Below are 19,407 nucleotides of genomic sequence, written 5' to 3' on the forward strand. Positions count from 1 at the left end.
CGAATGGAGTCACGCTGTGCAGATGGATATTATTGACAGTTCACCCAAAGATAAAACTTCAGCATTATAGCCTAGCCTTGAGCAGTTCGAGTGCTTCTGGAAACTACATGTTGACAAAGAAGACTTCATCAGTTTGTTAAAGGAAGGATCAGTATAGACGGTCAGAACATGGATCAGTGCATCATGGATCAGTTTCTTCCTCCATTTCACCAGAGTAAGTACGTGCGATTAAAATTGTTGCCTCGTTTACTCTAGCTTGCAAATTATGTATTTAGTTGTGTTTTGTTACTTGTAACCGCGTGTACTGTATCAGGTTAACTCTATATATTCTCATATCGCATATAAAGTCACGTTGAAAAAAACGTTGACGCATGCTGCTTTGTTTACGGATCGTCAGCTGTTCCTACACACATGCTATGGTCAAGTTTTCAAAATAGTTCAGCTCAGGTTCGAGGTGAGTTGTCTAAATTGCACCCAGCAAGCTGAACTGTCGCTCTAGGCGTGTGTGTTGTGTCCTCTGAGGAGGAGGGTAATGTGTGTGTGTGTTGTGTGTGCTTCGTGCTGAGGAAGGGTTTAGGTCAAATGAATCGCTGAACGATTCATATGGGAGTCGCTGGGATAATTAGGTAAAAATAAATGCAGATTATAAGACAATGAAAGTGTTTTTTGACCTTGCATGCATATTAGACTGTTGTTGGAGACCCTTACAACCTAAATATGACCCTATTTCATGTATAAGAGGGGCTCTTTAATATACAACACCAACTCAGACAATACATCACTTTAGACTTTAAAATATTAAAAGGCACCTATTTTACCCTCTTTCCAAGATTTAAGATAAGTCTTTTGTGTCTCCAGAATGTGTCTATAAAGTTTCAGCTCAAAACACCCATCAGATTATTTATTAAAGCTTTCAGAATGTTGAGATTTTCTGCTCTGAACACAATCTAGCTGTTTTTGTGGCCTGTGCCTTTAATGCTAGTACTCCCCGCCCACCGTTCCCACATGGCTGTCAGAGTGTGCCTCAATCTCCACCTCAGCTGCGTCAGATAAACAGCACAGTGACAGACATGAAGGAAGCAGATCTCACATAATGTTTGTGAGGAATACTACAGTAAGAACTTTTAACTTTGCACTGTTTTTGCACGGCAAATGTGACAGGATACACATTAATATCCATTGCTGTATAAATATGCGTTATGTTAATGTACAAAATAAAGCTGATTTAACATCCAAAAACTGGGATTGAAGCGTCTTCTTTTATAATTGTACTGGCATGAGGTTGGGGTGATGAATTACAGTGATTTTACTGTCTTTATTACAAACGTGCACTGTTTTAAAAACGTTAAACTCTTTCTTGATCACATTTCATGATGATTGATGATCACAGCACGCTACACAGATCTGTTAATCCCACTTGCTTTGCGCACATCCTGTCTTGTTGATATAATTATTCACGTTACTTTGTAGACATATTAATACTTGACAGTCAATTAATTCGGTGGAGGGAAAGCGCACTCCTATGTGATGTTGTGGTGTGCCTCAAAACGGGAAGGATTTAGATCCTATTTTAACGTCAGGAAATTTAAAAAAAAAGAGACTTATTGTCTTTATATGACTGTCTTTATGACTGCAATTTGACTGTAGACACACTATACCTGCACACAGTTCCAAACAGCTTCCAAAAGGGGATTTTTATCATAGGTGCCATTTAATAAAAGTAACTTTTTTAACTTTTCAAGGGTAAAAATTGTTGGACGAAAAATCAAGGTCCTATAATGCAATTCAAAAGCATAAGAAAACATTTAATCAAAAATAAAAAAATAAATAAAATCATGAATCACAAAAAAAGGAAAACTGCTAATTTACAGATATTTTTTACAGTGTAAAGCAGGGCTATTCAATTTGTTTGTCATGGGGGCCAGTTCATGAAAATCATCCCAAATGAGGGTCCAGAGAGATATGACTTGCAATATGAGTGATGACACAACACCATATTAGAGCCCATGTGTTTTTTTTTAACAACGAGCCCCATGTTGTATTTTTCTACACTAAAATGTTAATTTGTATTTTGAAACTACATAATATCAGTGCATTGTACAATGTGGCTTTTTTTTTTTACACACATTCAAATGTTGTATTTCAGAGCACAACAAAAGCAGTGCATTGCTTAAGTAGGCTTCTACTTTCAGACTCATTCATATGTTGTTTTGAATTATAGATGCAAAGATTATAGATTTTGGCTGAATGATTATAGTCTGAAGAATAATCATGGTTTCACGGTTATTACATCTAATGTAAATTTAAGCTATATGTTAGGTAAGTATTTAAATGAACTGTTGTTATCATCAGCGTTCATACATACATAATCTTTTTAATATTTTTTAATAATTTGTCTAACTTTTGTTTATATATGTTATTATCTTTACTTTTGTAAAATCAAACGTTTGTTTAACTTTGTGTTATCTTTTGTCTACATTGCACTGAAAGCCACGCACAACTCTCACCGCTATGGCGTGAAACGTTTTGTACTCGGTGCATCTGGAAGGGGAGAGCGCATCGTTCTGCTTGCACACATATTGCCGTATATTCTTACATTGGAAATAAACTTGGCCCGCTGCTATTGTTAATCCAGTGTTCGTGTGTATTAGCCTTGGTGTATAAGCTCTGAACTTTCAACTAGCGCACAGGTGGCAGTTGCATGGCAAAACATGCAACTTTTTCACCAAGAAGGTTCATACTGACTCCAAAGGCAGATACTTAGAAGATAAGGGCCTGGTTAATGTGTGGACTTTGGGGTTTTTACTATGTGTTCACATGTTGATTGTTCAGTTTGTATGTCTCAGTATTTGGGCTTTGGTCAAGGGCTTAATTTGTGCCGCAACAAGCCAGATCCGCCACCTCTGAGGTCTGACCCGGCACCTCATTTTACCAATCCCTCTCCTCACACGCACACTTCCCCTCCCTGCTCTTCATTTTCTTCTGTGAATCTATAACCCTCTTCACTTTCGCGACACCACCCTCCATGCTCTTCCCTTTTGCCCGCGAAATCCACCCAAACCCCCGCTCTTCACCTTGGTCCGCGACACCTCTCCCTCCCTTATTTTACCATGCCTTTCTTGAATCCGTTTATCTTTTACTTTGGTGTCATGGTTTGGGAATCTTTCTTTCAAGAATAAAAACACACTAAATCAAATAGTTAAGTGGTCCAGCAAGCTGACCGGGGTGTCACACTAGCCAATCTAGAAGCTGTATACACCAGGCTGCTAAAGAGAATTACAAATCCAATTTTAAGTGACACCGCTCATCTTCTACACTCAGAGTTTCAGCTCCTTCCTTCAGGTCGCAGGTTTCTAGTATTAAGCTGTAGAACTAAATGATACAAAAATAGTTTCATACCAGCAGCCATTAGACATTTAAATAAGGCATAGATTAAAGCAGAGGTATTTTGGTGACTTGTATATTTTAGGTCAGGAGTCACCAATCTCAGTCCTGAAGGGCCGGTGTCCCTGCAGGGTTTAGCTCCAACTTGCCTCAACACACCTGGCTGGGTGTTTCAAGTATACCTAGTAAGACCTTGATTAGCTTGTTCAGGTGTGTTTGATTAGGGTTGGAGCTAAAATCTGCAGCACACCGGCCCTCCAGGAACAAGTTTGGTGACCCCTGTTTTAGATTGTTTGGAGGGGGGGGAGGGGGCACTTGAAGTGATTATTTATTTATTCTTTATAAGTGTTTTATGTTTATGTTTTATGTCTTTATGTCCAGTTGTTGTTGTGACTATGTAAGCTTTTTTTGTGTGGCACTGTTATGAGATGAGGTCTCTTCTTGACTGCAAACCAAATCTACCTTTGAGTATAAATAGTAACCTAACCTAACCTAAGCTCCTCTGGTAACATGCCGGATCCGTTACCCTGATCTGTTCCGGGACCAATTTAGAGATTAAGCACTGCTTTAGTCACATGGTCAAGAAAGATACAAAATATGAGGTAAACTTTGCTCTGCCTGTTTTTTTCCTGCTCTGCTCCTCTCCTGCTCTGGACTCTATCTTCTCTGGCTCTACCGCTATCAGGCTCTCTTTGAGGCCTACTCTCTTTGTCTATCGCTCTCTTTCTCTCTCTCCCTATCTCTCCCTCTCTCTGAGGTAACTTTATTTTACATTTAAGCCGGGTACAATTATTATAATATGTTTTTATCATTTTATACAGTTATTTGTAACTAATTCAGCTGTAACCATAGATAATTACTGTCATTAAATCATTGCATTTTTAAGTATTTGTGAATTAATTTTGACTTAACATCAACACCTAATTGCTCCATATTGCAATACAATACAACATAGTACCAACGCTCTTTTACATTTTTAGCTATCAATACTGCCCTTATTTCCGTATAAGATTGCAGAACAATGGTTTGACTAGACATGTACAGTTTTTCACCATCATACTGACTTTTTAGTAATTCGGCAGAACTACAGTTCAAACCGCTGTAGTTAAAAATACCATTCTTACAATATTAAGAACACTTAAAAATAACAAACATACATATTCAATTCATTATCATTTGAAAAAAAAGAAAAATCAAAGTGGATCAAAGTCTAATCAATTCAAAGTGAATTCAACAATACAAGCCAAACTCTTCCAAGTCTCAGATGCAACAATATTTGATCATTTACCTACATGTAAAAGCATAGCATTCTGAAAATAAAAGGAATTGCAACTTGTACTTGTCTGCTACTAAGCATAGATTTGAGTTATATCACATCATATCAGTTTTTGCGGAGTCAAGAGGTTTGTGATCATGCTCTGTCAATCATTCAGGGAGATGTAATGGGGAATTATGAATCTGCTTGGACCATACGCAGAGGATCAACCATATTATTCAGGATAAGCCTCAGCTCTAAAGCTGCTTTTGATGCTTTCCACAGAGCTCATAGCTCAAGCCATATGGTTTTAAATGATTTGCGGTCATTTTGGGGTAGCCTAAAGCCTAGGCCTTAATCTTTACTGTTTTCACAACAGGGTTGTAAAAAGTTGCGCTTTCACTATGATGCAAACGATCAATTGAGTTGCTGGAGTTGAGATTATTCTCATGTTTTATCTGTAAATAATATCGTGTGATAATAATAAATAATAATAAGTGAAACTGACCTAATGAATATCCCATTGACTGCCATATCCCTATAGGATACTGATGCATTTGGTGTACTGTATGTACAACCAGGGCACTTTTTATTGTCATTAATCAATTCAAGTCAGCTATATTTCTAGTGCTTTACAATGTAGATTGCATCAAATCAGCTTAACCTAGATAATAAATAGCCATAACAATATGTCAGGTTGTGGAACACTGCATCATATCAGGCGGTGAGATGAGTTGTGGTAGTTGTAGTTGAATTAAGGGAGATTCACTTCAGTTTAATACTAATACGACTGTTGATACAACAAGCAAGCCTCAGTAGACCAATTAACAGAAGTGGAGATCAAACATGGGGAGAATCCAGGCTCAGCTGGAATGTCCAGTTCTTTTTTGGCCAAACGTAGAGGCAGAACTGACGTCAGGACTGCTTGAGAAGGATGAACAACAATCATGTAGAACACAGATGTCAAATCCAGTTCCTCTAGGGCCGCAACTCTGCACAGTTTAGCTTTAACCCTAATAAAACACATCAGATCATACTAATTGAGTCCATCAGGCTTGTTTGAAACTTACGGCTGTGTCACACCGCAAGCGAAAGCAGAGCGTGAGCAGAGCATGCGCAGCGCATATAGAGAGCAGAAGCAGCACGCAGGCATTTGCCTTTCACACCGACTGCGTCTGGAGCGCGGAGCTCTTCGGCAGCTGCTGCAGAAATCAATCTATCTCTGTCTATTATATCTAGTTACCCATCTCTCTATATATACAAATACAATTTAAACTTGTCATCTGCACCCAGGCCCGTGGCAACTTCCTTCTATGCGATTTCTTTAACATGCAACTCTTTATTTTACAAATTATATAGATCACACAGTACTGTATGCTTCTCAAGCTCTATGAGGAGTGTCATTCATGTCTGGTGCACTCAGAAGACAATCACCTGTGATATCATGTAATTTGGTTTTTGATTGTCAGGATGTTGTGGGCCTACTTATAATAATATTTATACAATATAGTAATAATGATATTTGTACATGATCAAACTAGTGTGACTTTCTCCGCTTCAGCGATGTCCAGCGGCAGAGTAACATCTCGTTAATTCATGCTCGTGCAAAGGATGAGACGGACAAAAGTAATCAATGCAGGCCCTTCTTTTACTTATTTTCGTGTTGTCGGGTTCACAGTGCAAACAGCGGGTGGAATAACTTGAGTAAACTTAAAACAAAGTCGAATAAAACTTTCTTCTGCACAGCGAGCTCACATCATCCAGCATGCGTGTCGAACTACACTACCCACAATGCATTTCGCTATAAACTACAACTCCCATAAATAGCAGTCTTAAAGTGGCCATTTCTATTTCTATTTCCCCTCTCCTGCAACACTAGTGTGTAACAAGCAAAACAGATACTAAAATTGTTTTACATTTGGTTTTATAGTTCGGGCCTAAATAAATATTTGTTGCAGTTTTTAATCGTTTAAGTTCATTTGATTGACAATATATATAAGTCAGTGGATATTATTGATTCATATATTGGGTAAAATTGCAACTTTTTACTGTCATTCAATGTGTTAATGGTCATTATCAATGTACTGTCACTTTAATTGAGCACAAGCAGCACGGCAAAAATAGACCTGCACTGCTGCTTCAGCGACGCTCACGCCTCGCACTGACGCACTGCTTCTGCGTGCGGTATGAAACCTCTAATCTGTTAACATGGATGCCGAAAAAAACACACGCTGCTCACGCGCTGCTTATGCTTGCGGTGCGAAACAGGCTTTACAGGTAAGTGTGCTGAAGCAGGGTTGGAGCTAAACTGTGCAGAGCTGCCGCCCTCCAGGATTTGACACCTGTGATGTAGAAGGTGCAGGTCCAAGTAGGCCATTGGGTGGGTGTTAATACTAGCTGACAGGATCTATGCAGAGATTAGTCTGTCACTGTGGTCTTTAAAGGGATCTTGTCTTGTGTTTTTGACTAATCAATGACAATGAGAACCATTTCCTCTGGATATGGGTGGGATCCAAGTTTATGTGAACCTCAAGATAAGAAGAGACAGATAGACTAAGAAAAGTATAAATGCTGTTCAAATTACAGGCTTTTTGTGAAATGTTCCCCGCTTCAGTTTTTTTCTGATTCATGCTGCCTCACATTCCTTTAAGTGGTGTAAAGTTTTAAGTGATGCATTTGTGTTTTATGTGTATGTTAGTGTAAAGAGATGTAACAGTGCTTCCTGTTGTAGTGTTTAAACACTCAGTGTTCCCCTCCCCCAGAAATTGCATTTCATGTGGTGGTAGTCCAATCCAGACTTTTCATGTAGCGTATAACCCTAACACTACCCAATTTTGAATTCCCTGAAATGAGTCGACTGTAATTCCAGTCATATTTACTTGTACAAACATATGTAGGTTCCACAATGTCAGCCAATGGTCTTCAATGGCTACTTTTGCATCATGTTTTTGGCTACATCTGAAATTGCATACTTCTATACTATATAGAATATTAATAATGGTATGCAAGCCAAGTAGTCTGTCCGAATTCATAGTATTCAAAAAACAATACGCGAAAATAACCTGGATGTCTTCTACTTCTTCTACTTAGATTCTAAAGTGCACATCCAATGGACGATATGCTGTCCAATGATGCCAAGTGAGAGAATTCATGAATGGGAGTGAAGCGACGCAACTGACGGGGGTAGGTCATGTGATAATGGCAAATGTAGTACATCCGAATTCCATTCATAATGTGTTTGTTTTGTCGATATGATGAGAAAAGACTGTTTTCAGTGCTGGATGAGGAATAATGTGGTAGAAAGTTGATACAGTAAACTTATCATAAACTTGATATTATGGTGACGCAGTGGCGCAGTAGGTAGTGCTGTCGCCTCACAGCAAGAAGGTCACAGGTTCGAGCCTCGGCTGGGTCAGTTGGCATTTCTGTGTGGAGTTTGCATGTTCTTCCTGCGTACGCATGGGTTTCCTCCAGGTGCTCCAGTTTCCCCCACAAATCCAATGACATGCGGTACTGGTGAATTGGGTAAGCTAAATTGGCTGTAGTGAATGAGAGTGTATGGATGTTCCCCAGTGATGGAAGGGCATCCGCTGCGTAAAACATATGCTGGATAAGTTAGCAGTTCATTCCGCTGTGGCGACCCCAGATTAATAAAGAGACTAAGCCGAAAAGAAAAGGAATGAATGAATGAACTTGATGTTATGAGAAAACAAATGTTTTTTGACCATGGATGGATGTAAACTTGGAAGACCTAAGGGAGAGTTTGAGAGAGAGCAGATCCTTGTTGAAAAATCTCCTTCATCTTCAATGGCAGGGAACATTTTATTGCAGTCATTTTAATGCTGCATTGCTGACTTTATTTGATTATTCTAGATTGCATTGGCACCATGGAGTGAACTGACCATTAAACTCTCCTCAAGAATCCATTTGTGCAACATGTAATTATTTGTAACGGGTGAACTGTAAAAACTGTCAGCGAGGTTTTCTGACATTGGCTTTTTAGTCTTTTGTTGAGCATGAGGTCCATAATAGCTAATCCATGTCATGCTGCCCTGAGAAAGACCATTTCTTTGTCTTTGTTGCCAATATTACACCTGTTTCCGGCATGATCTGATTGGCCAGTCAATATTATAAATGACTTCTGGGAATTCGGTGCATAACAGAAACCCCTTTGTAACACTAACTGACGTCAAGTGCAAATGACTTGCCACAGGGGATGTTTTCATTTGTCTAAAAAGGAAGAAAAATAGTGTAGAAAACCTTCTATTATAGACTATTTTGTGAAACTTTACGGTGGCTCAGTGGTTAGCACTGTCGCCTCACAGAAAGAAGGTCACTGGTTTGAGTCCTGGCTGGGCCAATTGGTGTTTCTGTGTGGAGTATGCGTGGGTTTCCTTTAGGTGGCCTGGTTTCCTCCACAGTCCAACAACATGTGCTATAGGTGAATTGGATTAACTAAATTGGCCATAGTGTATTAGTGTGTGTGTGAATGAAAGAGTGTACTAAGCTGAAGGAAAATGATGAATGAATGTCGAACTTCATGGATATTGTTTAAGTATTATATTGCAAAAAATGATTATTACTGTACAGAGCCTTTAAACAGAATATAAATCACATGCGTCTGATAAACAAAGCTTTACCAATTAATGAACCACTTTGAAAGTAATATGGTTATGCTTCAAACATGAAACCACTTGATTAATTCTCCTGACCAAAGTGTTATAATTACACAAGCCCGCAGATAAGAATTTGTACAAGATTTGAAATTGTTCTTTGATGTTATTATTAAAGACCTATTGTGCATAGACACGTTTCAGTGACACACTGTTAGAGAAAAGCAGTTTGATTGATGAAATAATTATTCTCTTTTACTGTTGGAGGATCTAATGCAGGCCACACACACAATATATCTAATAACAGGCTTAATTTTGTTTCATGTTCACACCTCAGTCATGTTTATATTTGCTCATCTTCATAATTATTTAATTAGATGTCCAAGTTTGATATTGTCCCAACATGCCTTTGATTTTTAGCTGTTTCAAACAGGAATGTTTTAGGTTTACAGATTTTGCATTAGTTAATCAATTATATGTGCATACCTTTGCTGATGTATATTTACATTTAATATTTACATAATAATAATAATACTAAGTGTTATTATTATAATTATTGTTGTTGTTGTTGTTGTTGTTGTTAATAATTTTATCTATTTGAGATTTGTTAAACTCTTACTTTTGACAATTTATTCACAACATGCCTTGAAATTGAAATTTTTGAAACAGGATTTATTATAAGTTTATTTAATGTTTCATATCTTTGGGGAAACCGTAATGTTTATTTATTTATTTATTTATTTATTTATTTATTTATTTATTTATTTATTTATTTATTTATTCATTCATTTTTCTATATATCTATTTATCTATAAATCTATTAATTGTTCATTTTTCTATTTTATTTATTTATTTATTAACTAATTTATTCCTCATTCATATATATATATATATATATATATATATATATATATATATATATATATATATATATATATATATATATATATATATATATATATATATATATATATATATAGTTAAAGTCAGAATTATTAGCCCACCTGTTTATTTTTCCCCCAATTTACTATTGTAGCGACTTACAAATGAGGACAAGGAAGCAAGGAAGCTATAAGAGCAACAGTGAATAAGTGCTGTAGGCAAGTTTCAGGTGTGTAAAGTCTAAGAAGCAAAGCATTAGTAATGTTTTTTTTTTTTTTGAGAGAGTACAGTTAGTGGTATAGCCAGAGAGGCAGTTACAGATTAGGAGGGAAAGTGGAGACTAAATAGTTGAGTTTTTAGTCGTTTCTTGAAGACAGCAAGTGACTCTGCCGTTCTGATGTAGTTAGGGATTCATTCCACCATCTGGGCAGATTGAATGCGAGAGTTCGGGAAAGTGATTTCTTCCCTCTTAGGGCTGGAACCACGAGGCGACGTCCATTCACAGAACGCAAGTTTCTGGAGGGCACATAAATCTGCAGAAGTGAGAGCAGATAAGAAGGAGCAAAGCCAGAGGTCGCTTTGTAAGCAAACATCAGAGCTTTGAATTTGATGCGAGCAGCAACTGGCAGCCAGTGCAAACGGGTGAGTAGCGGAGTGACATGTGCTCTTTTGGGTTCATCAAAGACCACTCTTGCTGCTGCGTTCTGAAGCAGTTGAAGAGGTTTGATAGAGTTAGCTGGAAGCCCGGCTAGTAGAGAGTTGCAAATTACTGTTTAACGGAGAGAAGATTTTTCAACACATTTCAACATAATAGTTTTAATAACTCATTTCTAATAACTAATTTATTTTATCTTTGCCATGATGACAGTAAATAATATTTGACTAGATATTTTTCAGGACACTTCTATACAGCTTAAAGTGACATTTAAAGGCTTAATTAGGTTAACTAGGTAGGTTAGGGTAATCAGGCAAGTTATTGTATAATGATGGTTTGTTCTTTCTCCAGAAGAAAAACAAAATCAGACATACTGTAATACTGTTTTATTTTATACTGACCAACACTATAAAATCTACAGGTACAGTTCAGAATAATGAAAATTAACCATTATTTCTGTTGCACTAAATATGCTTTGCATATGTAATATATTTTCTAAATGTAATTTAATTTAATGTAATTGTATTATTTATATATGATTTATATTACTGCAACAAAAACAACAAACTTCCATTTCTAATGTTTTTCACAAACATTTGAAGAAATATTCAGTGTTGATATTAGGAATTACTAGAATTTCTCATCAAAATGGCTATGATTAAGCTGAGCACGCTACTCTTTTTTTCACACCAGGCTCATTGAAAACGATATAACCATGTCTATTTTAGTGCTTCTTAATATGCTTAATTGATTGTATAGTTTTTGTTTTGTTTTTTTATGTTGACAATTTTAGCATCTGTCCAGGAACAATGGATGAAAAATAGCCTGGCTAATTCTGGTGCATTTGCAGCAATACTTCTTAATATACACTGTCCCTGCCAAATAAACAAATAAAAAATAAATAAAATACGTGCCTCATTCTATACTGTAAAAATGGCTGGGATTTCAATGGTAAAAAAAGTAAAAAATAAAAATGCTACAGTAAAAATGGGTAACCTGGTTAACAGCAAGTTGCCTTAATATGTACAGTGAATAACCATAAATTGACTTCCAAGACTTCTCTGCATTTCACTTCAAAACATTGGTATAAAATGCCATGAATTGATGAAATATGGTAGTTTATTGTTAATTTCTTTAGTTTCTTTTGTGGTTTTTACCGTATTTTTAAAGATACAATCCTGTCAACCACAGCTACTAGTTATTCAATGTACATTTCTTAGATTTTTATTCAATTTTTATTTTTTACATTTTTGCGAAATGTTAAATATGTTTTTGTGCACGTTTCAGATGACAAAACCACTAGAGGGCAACGTATATACTTTTGCAAATCTGAAATGCATTACTTGGGGTATGTTTGTTATATGTGTCAGTACACTGACCTAAACCCTTTCCTAAACCTAACCGATAATGTTTTCAAAAGCAGAGACAAGAAATCATAGCCACATAGTTTTATCTTGATCTTATTAGAAAAGTTGTCTATATGGAGATTGCTGGTATGGTCATTTGAGGATGACAGGTAAAAACAGACTTTCAAAAATTGTTCATCTCAAATCTATCCCAAAAGACTTTGGTCACAAATCTTAATAGTATTGGACATGAAGTGAGAGTCATAAAGAGAGCTATGTCCATTTTAGCAGATGAGAACCATCCACTTTATTCAAAGTTTTGCCTCCTGCCATCAAGCAGAAGGTATACTTATTCTAGATGGGCAAGTTCCAACAGATATTTGCATTCATTTGTTCCAACTGCAGTTGGATTACTTAACAAGCTTTAAGTTTTGTTTCTTTGTTTGTTTTGTTTTAATTGCTTATAATTAATTTTATTGTTTACTGTTACTTCAATGTTGTTCGAGTGTGACCTGTTGCTGTTAACTGTCGGCTATTGCTGTAAACCTAATTGCCCTTCGGGGACAGTAAAGTCATTCCAATTCCAATAAATAGGTGAGACAAACATATCTGATTGCTGATCATAGCAATTTTATTTTACTGAAAGTAACAACACTGACAGCACTATAATAACATCTAGTACAGTAAATATACTTTGCAAATTCATTCATTTTCTTTTCGGCTTAGTCCCTTTATTAATCTGGGGTCGCCATAGCAGAATGAACCGCCAACTTATCCAGCACATGTTTTACAAAGCAGATACCCATCTAGCTGTAACCCAACACTGGGAAACACCCTATACACACTCTTGCACACACTTACCTTCAATATGGCCAAGTCAGCTTGTTCAATTCACCTGTATCACATGTCTTTGGACGGTGAGGGAAACCAGAGCACCCTGAGGAAACCCCCACCAACACGGAGAAAACTACACACAGAAATGGCAACTGATCCAGCCAGGGCTTGAACCAGCGGCGTACTTGCTGTGAGGCGATTGTGCTAAAATATTTTTTCCAAATGTAATTTAATTCTATTATTTGTAAACACAACAACAGCTTGCATACATAATGGTTTCAACAAAAATGTGAAGCAATATTCATTGTTGATAATATGAACTATATAAGCAGCACATTATTAGAACTGTAATAATGATGCTGATACATTCGACTTTGATTCACAGTAATTAATAACACTTTAAAATCTATTAAAATACTTTACAATTATTTTAAAGGACAACAGTTTGTCTAAATATAACAGTTTTCTTACAATAAAATAAATGCATTAGAGAAAAAGCTTGATATTTTACATACTAAATAGCTCAACATTGAAATACCACGTCCAACAAATTTCCTCAGGTTCACGTCTATCTAAAATGGCATCCAGCTGACAGAATGGCAAACAGGGTGATTATGGGATGCCAGAAGAGGTCTATAATCTAGATGTGTGTTTTTTAGTATGCTCTTTTTCCAACTGTTTGCATCTTCAAAGGCATTTTTGATAGTGTCCCCGTAAAACACAGCAAATTGCACGTCTTGCTTGAAATTATAAGTGTGAAATGGTTGTTTACTAACGTTCATCCATTTTGAATGCCCTTATTAATTCATTATTCCATTTGTATCTTGTCAGTTTGGGTTTATGATCTGTTTGCCCTTTGCTGGGCAGCATTAAAACAGAAATCTGTGGTAAAATTGCTTGATATTCTCATTGATACTGATTAATGATTATAGTGCAGATGTAATAATTCATGCTGCTGATGTTGTTGCTTTTTAATTAAGATGAAAAATAATCAGTCATGCATGTCGATGCTTTTGTATGTGTCTGCTGACTGTTAAATGCAAAGATGCTAATGGCTCTTTAGTTTAGAAAGTGCTGGTGTTTTTTTGCTTTCAGACAGTCCAGAGTTCTGAGAGTGAAGTGTTATGGGAGTGAAGGACTTGTCCTTGGCTTGGATTTATCTTCTGTTTTCTCCATTTTCAGGCTTGACTGAGCCAGGTAAATCTACATGTACTCTACACACATGCATGCACACTCGACTAGTGATTATTGATTGCAATTTTGTCGTTTAAACTGTGTAAAATTCAATTTTTTACTATTTTTTGTGCAACTCAAAAATTGTAAAATATTTATTATGAAATATTAGCTAAAACTATTGTGTTAAACTACTGTATTTTGACTAATTTTATAATTGTATGATTAATTGTAATATTTACAATTTACTAGTTATTGATTATCTAGTATAGTATATGCTTTTACAGTTATTACCCAGCAGGCACAGGACATCAACATGACGTCAGATTGATGTTGTACCCTCATGTTGTGGGGACGTTGCATTTTGTTTGGAAATGAAAATAGGATTGATGGCAGAACCCAATGTCAGGCCGACGCTAATGTCCAACATCCAACTTAAAATCAACCAAATATCAACGTCTAATGGTGTTGCAGCTTGATGTTGTGTGTACGTTGCCAATATGACGTCTATTAGATGTTGGATTTTGGCTGCCATAACTGACGAATAAACGTCAGCATTTGACGTCAATATAACATTGGTTTAAGATGTTGGTTCGACGTTGGCTTTTGTTTACTTCCAAACACAACCTAAAATCAAGCAAATATCAATGTCTAATCATGTTACAGTTTGACGATGTGTGGATGTTACCACTATCATTTCTATCAGATGTTGGATTTTGGTTGCCATACCTGACAAATTAATGTCAGTATTTGATGTCAATATGATGTTGGTTTAAGATGTTGGCTGGATGTTGGATTTTGGTGGCTTTCGAACACAACCTAAAATCAATCAAATATCTACGTCATTTGACATCGCCATTGGACGTCAAAGTAATGTTGTCCTTAGACGCTTTCTAGACATTGAATTTTGGTCATCTGACATCACAACCTAAATCTAACTTAATATTATCATCGTATGACATTGTGTGCCTGCTGGGTAATAACAAGATTAATTTTATTATGTGACCATTTTCTTTACACAATGCATACAAATTTCGTTACACAATGCAAAAAAATTCCATTTAATAAATTCATACAGACATTGGATTTTGGTCACTTTCCAACACAACCTAAAATCAACCAAATTTCAACGTCTAATAATTTTACTGCTTGACGTTGTGTGGACATTACCACTATGACGTCTATCTGACGTTGGATTTTGGTTGCCATACCTGACGATTAAATGTCAGTATTTGACATCAATAAGATAATTGGTTTAAGATGTTGGCTCAATGTTGGATTTTGGTCACTTCCAAATCAGCCAAATATCAACGTCATTTCACGTTTTTATTGGACATAAAATAATGTTGTCCTTCAAGAGTTCAAACTTAGCTGATGATTGATTATAAAGCTTGTTTGGCATGCTGTCCTGGGAGAGAGCCCTGAGCTCATAAGATCCTCGAGCCCAGGGCTCCCTCCCGTTTGCAAGGCGAGAGGGGAGTTTGAGCACAGGTAGATCTCGAGAACTCCCCTGCTGTAGTAGCTGATGAACAAATAGTGATTGCTCTTAAGAGATGTCTATACTGCCGATTTGGATTAGTCAATTACCTTAAGTTGTATTTTTTGGACTGTGGGAGGAAACCAGGGAACCCAGGGGAAACCCATGTGAGCACAGGGAGAACGTGTAAACTCCGCACAGAAACGTCAGCTGGATTGGTTAGTACTAGAACCAGTGACGTTCTTGCTGTGAGGCAACATTGCTAACCACTGGCCAGAACCAGTGACGTTCTTGCTGTGAGGCAACATTGCTAACCACTGGCCAGAACCAGTGACGTTCTTGCTGTGAGGAAACAGTGCTAACCACTGGCCCACTGTGCCACCCATCTAGGAAAGTAGGAGGAGTAGGGGTGGAAGGGGGGATTCTTCAAAACGAAGATGGCTGTTATATGGAACTGGGTATTTATAGTGGCTTAGGAATCGCCTGATTGGTGAATCATAAATTGAATAATGCAGGGCCAGCTGCAAGCAATCATAAGCACATGATCCTCTCGAAATTAGTTTATAAATAGGTTTTGGTTACCTGGCTTCATGACCTAAATCTAACTTAATATTATTATTGTATAACATTGTGTGCCTGCTGGGTAATAACAAGATTAATTTTATTATGTGATTATTTTCTTTACACTATGCATACAAATTTTGTGACACAATGCAAAAAAAATGCAGTTTAATAATGTCATACAGACATTGGATTTTGGTCATTTTCCAACACAACCTAAAAACAACCAAATATCAACGTCTAATGATGTTATAGCTTAACGTGTGGATGTTACCACTATCATATCTTTAAGATGTTGGATTTTGGTTGGCATACCTGATAAATAAATGTTAGTATTTGACGTCAATATGATGTTGGTTTAAGATGTTGGCACAACGTTGGATTTTAGCCACTTTCCAATACAACCTAAAATCAACCAAATATCAACATCATTTGACATCATAATTGGATGTCAACATAACATTGTCCTTCGACGCTGGATAGACATTGAATTTTGGTCACCCGACATCACAACCTAAATCTCACTTAATATTAATGTCTTATGACATTGTGTGCCTGCTGGGTAATGACAACATGTGTTATAGTATGTGACCGATTCCTTTAGATTTACTGACACAATGCATGAAAACGCAGCTTATTATTCTGATATAAAAATAAAATGCATTATAAAACAATAGGAATGTTGCAACTTTTTTTTAAAAATGTTGTTTTGTTCTTAATACCTTATTATTAAAATATTCACACTGATACAAATTTCGCACTTGACTGAGACATAAAAGCCAATTATGTAAACCGTTTATTTGCTATGAATCATAGAAATCATACAAAGTGTACTCAGAATCCCTTTTTAATAAAAAGGGTTTTCTCTGGGCTATAATAATATAGCAGAAACACATTATTTATGCCAAGGGGTCATAAGGCACAATCTATAATAAGCCTAATTTACATAAACATTAGCTGTGTTAGCTCTGGACGGAATGACAGTGGCATATTTAAATTGTTTTAAAAGTAAATTTCCCCCGGAGGATACAAAAGACAGGATGCATGACACTTCACAAAGCCTTCACATTTCTAAAATAACTATCCTAATACTGCAGGCCAAAATGCTGTCTGTGGTGTCTGTATTAGCTTAATGACAGCAGATAATGTGAGCGCTGGAAGAAAAAATGCCCTCATTATCCTGATAGAAAGAGTGTTAAACTATGCGCTGAGGATTCACCTCACGGATAAAACTTTGACAAAGTCGCCACACAAAAGACACAACGCTGCACTGAATCTGATAACTCCAATCATTGTGCATCTTTTATTCATGACTGATGTTTTACCATGCACTTTGTGAAGCAGAATCAGTGAGATTTGAAGATTTCCACATACGTTTTTTTTTTTCCAGCCAGGCCTAGAAATATTTTATTTTATTTTATTTTATTTTATTTTATTTTATTTTATTTTATTTTATTTTATTTTATTTTATTTTATTTTATTTATTTTATTTTATTTTATTTTATTTTATTTTATTTTATTTTATTTATTTTATTTTATTTTATTTTATTTTATTTTTTATTTATTTTATTTTATTTTATTTTATTTTATTTTATTTTATATTATTTTTTATTTATTTTATTTTATTTTATTTTATTTTATTTTATTTTATTTTATTTTATTTTATTTTATTTTATTTTTTATTTTATTTTATTTTATTTTATTTTATTTTATTTTATTTTATTTTATTTTATTTTATATATTTGTGGAAACATCATATACTATTTATTCATTTATTTATCAATTTTACCATATGCATTTATTTTATTTTATATTATTTTATTCATTTTATTTTACTTAATATCTTTGTGGAAACCAACATATACTGTTTGTTTATTTATTTGCTTATTAATTTAAGTATCAATTGTACCATATACATTTGTTTTGTTTTGTTTTGTTTTGTTTTGTTTTGTTTTGTTTTGTTTTGTTTTGTTTTGTTTTGTTTCTTTGTGAAAAACCATCATATACTATTTATTATTTGTTTATTTATGTATTTACTTATTTATTTATTTAAGTATTAATTTTATGATGTACATTTATTTTATTTTTATTTTATTTTACTTAATATATTTGTGGACATATCATATTATATTTATTTATTTATTTATTTATTTATTTATTTATCAACTTACCATAATTTTTTTTATTATTTCATTCTGTTTTATTTTATTTTATTTATTTTTATTTTACTTCATATCTTTGTGGAAACCAACATATACTGTTTATTTATTTATTTACTTATTTATTTAAATATCAATGTTACCATATACATTTATTTTATTTTGTTTTGTTTTGTATCTTTGTGAAAACCATCATTTGCTAGTTATTTATTTGTTGCTTATTTAATTATTTATTTAAGGATCAATTTTACCATGCACATTTATTTTATTTTATTTTATTTTATTTATTGATAAGGATCAATTTTATTTATTTAATTTAATTTTAATTTGGTTTTATTTTACGTCATATGTTTGTGGACGGTTTATTATTATTATTATTTTTATTACTGAAAGTAACAACACTGATTAATTCTATAGTAAAATCTAGTACAGGTACAGCTCAGAATAATGAAAATGGACCATTATTTTGCTTGCACTACAGTAAATATACATTTAAATATACAACAGTAAGTTACAGTTGTAAATTTATACTGTGAATAACCATAAATTAACTTCCAAGAATTCCCTGCATGACATTTCACTTCAAAACATTGGTTAATGAAACACGGTACTGTTAAAAATATGACATTTCTTTTACTGTTTCTACCGTCTTTTTAAAGATACAACTCTGTCAGCCAGAGCTGCAGTTCTTCACTGTAAATTTAATCGAGTTTTAATTTAATTTGATTTTTTTTGCGATATGTTTACGTTTGGTGATAAAACCACTAGAGGGCGATGTCTATATTTTTGCGAATGTAAAATGCATTATTTGGGGTATGTTTTGTTAAAATTGTCAGTACACTGACCTAAACCCTTCACTAAACCTAACCATTAGTGTTTTCAAAAGCAAATGTATGAAAAAAGTTCATCTTAGCCCCATAGTTTTACCTTGATTTTAATAAAAAAGTTGTCTGTATGGAGCTAGACAGGGGTGGTTAACGTATTTGATTGCTAATCATAGACATTAAGTTGATTTGTGGTATTTATTAGGTGTTGTGCAAAGAACTCTATGAAAATAATCCTTTATTC

The sequence above is a fragment of the Danio aesculapii genome, chromosome 5, assembly GCF_903798145.1.
Source record: "Danio aesculapii chromosome 5, fDanAes4.1, whole genome shotgun sequence".
In the NCBI taxonomy this organism is placed as follows: Eukaryota; Metazoa; Chordata; class Actinopteri; order Cypriniformes; family Danionidae; genus Danio; species Danio aesculapii.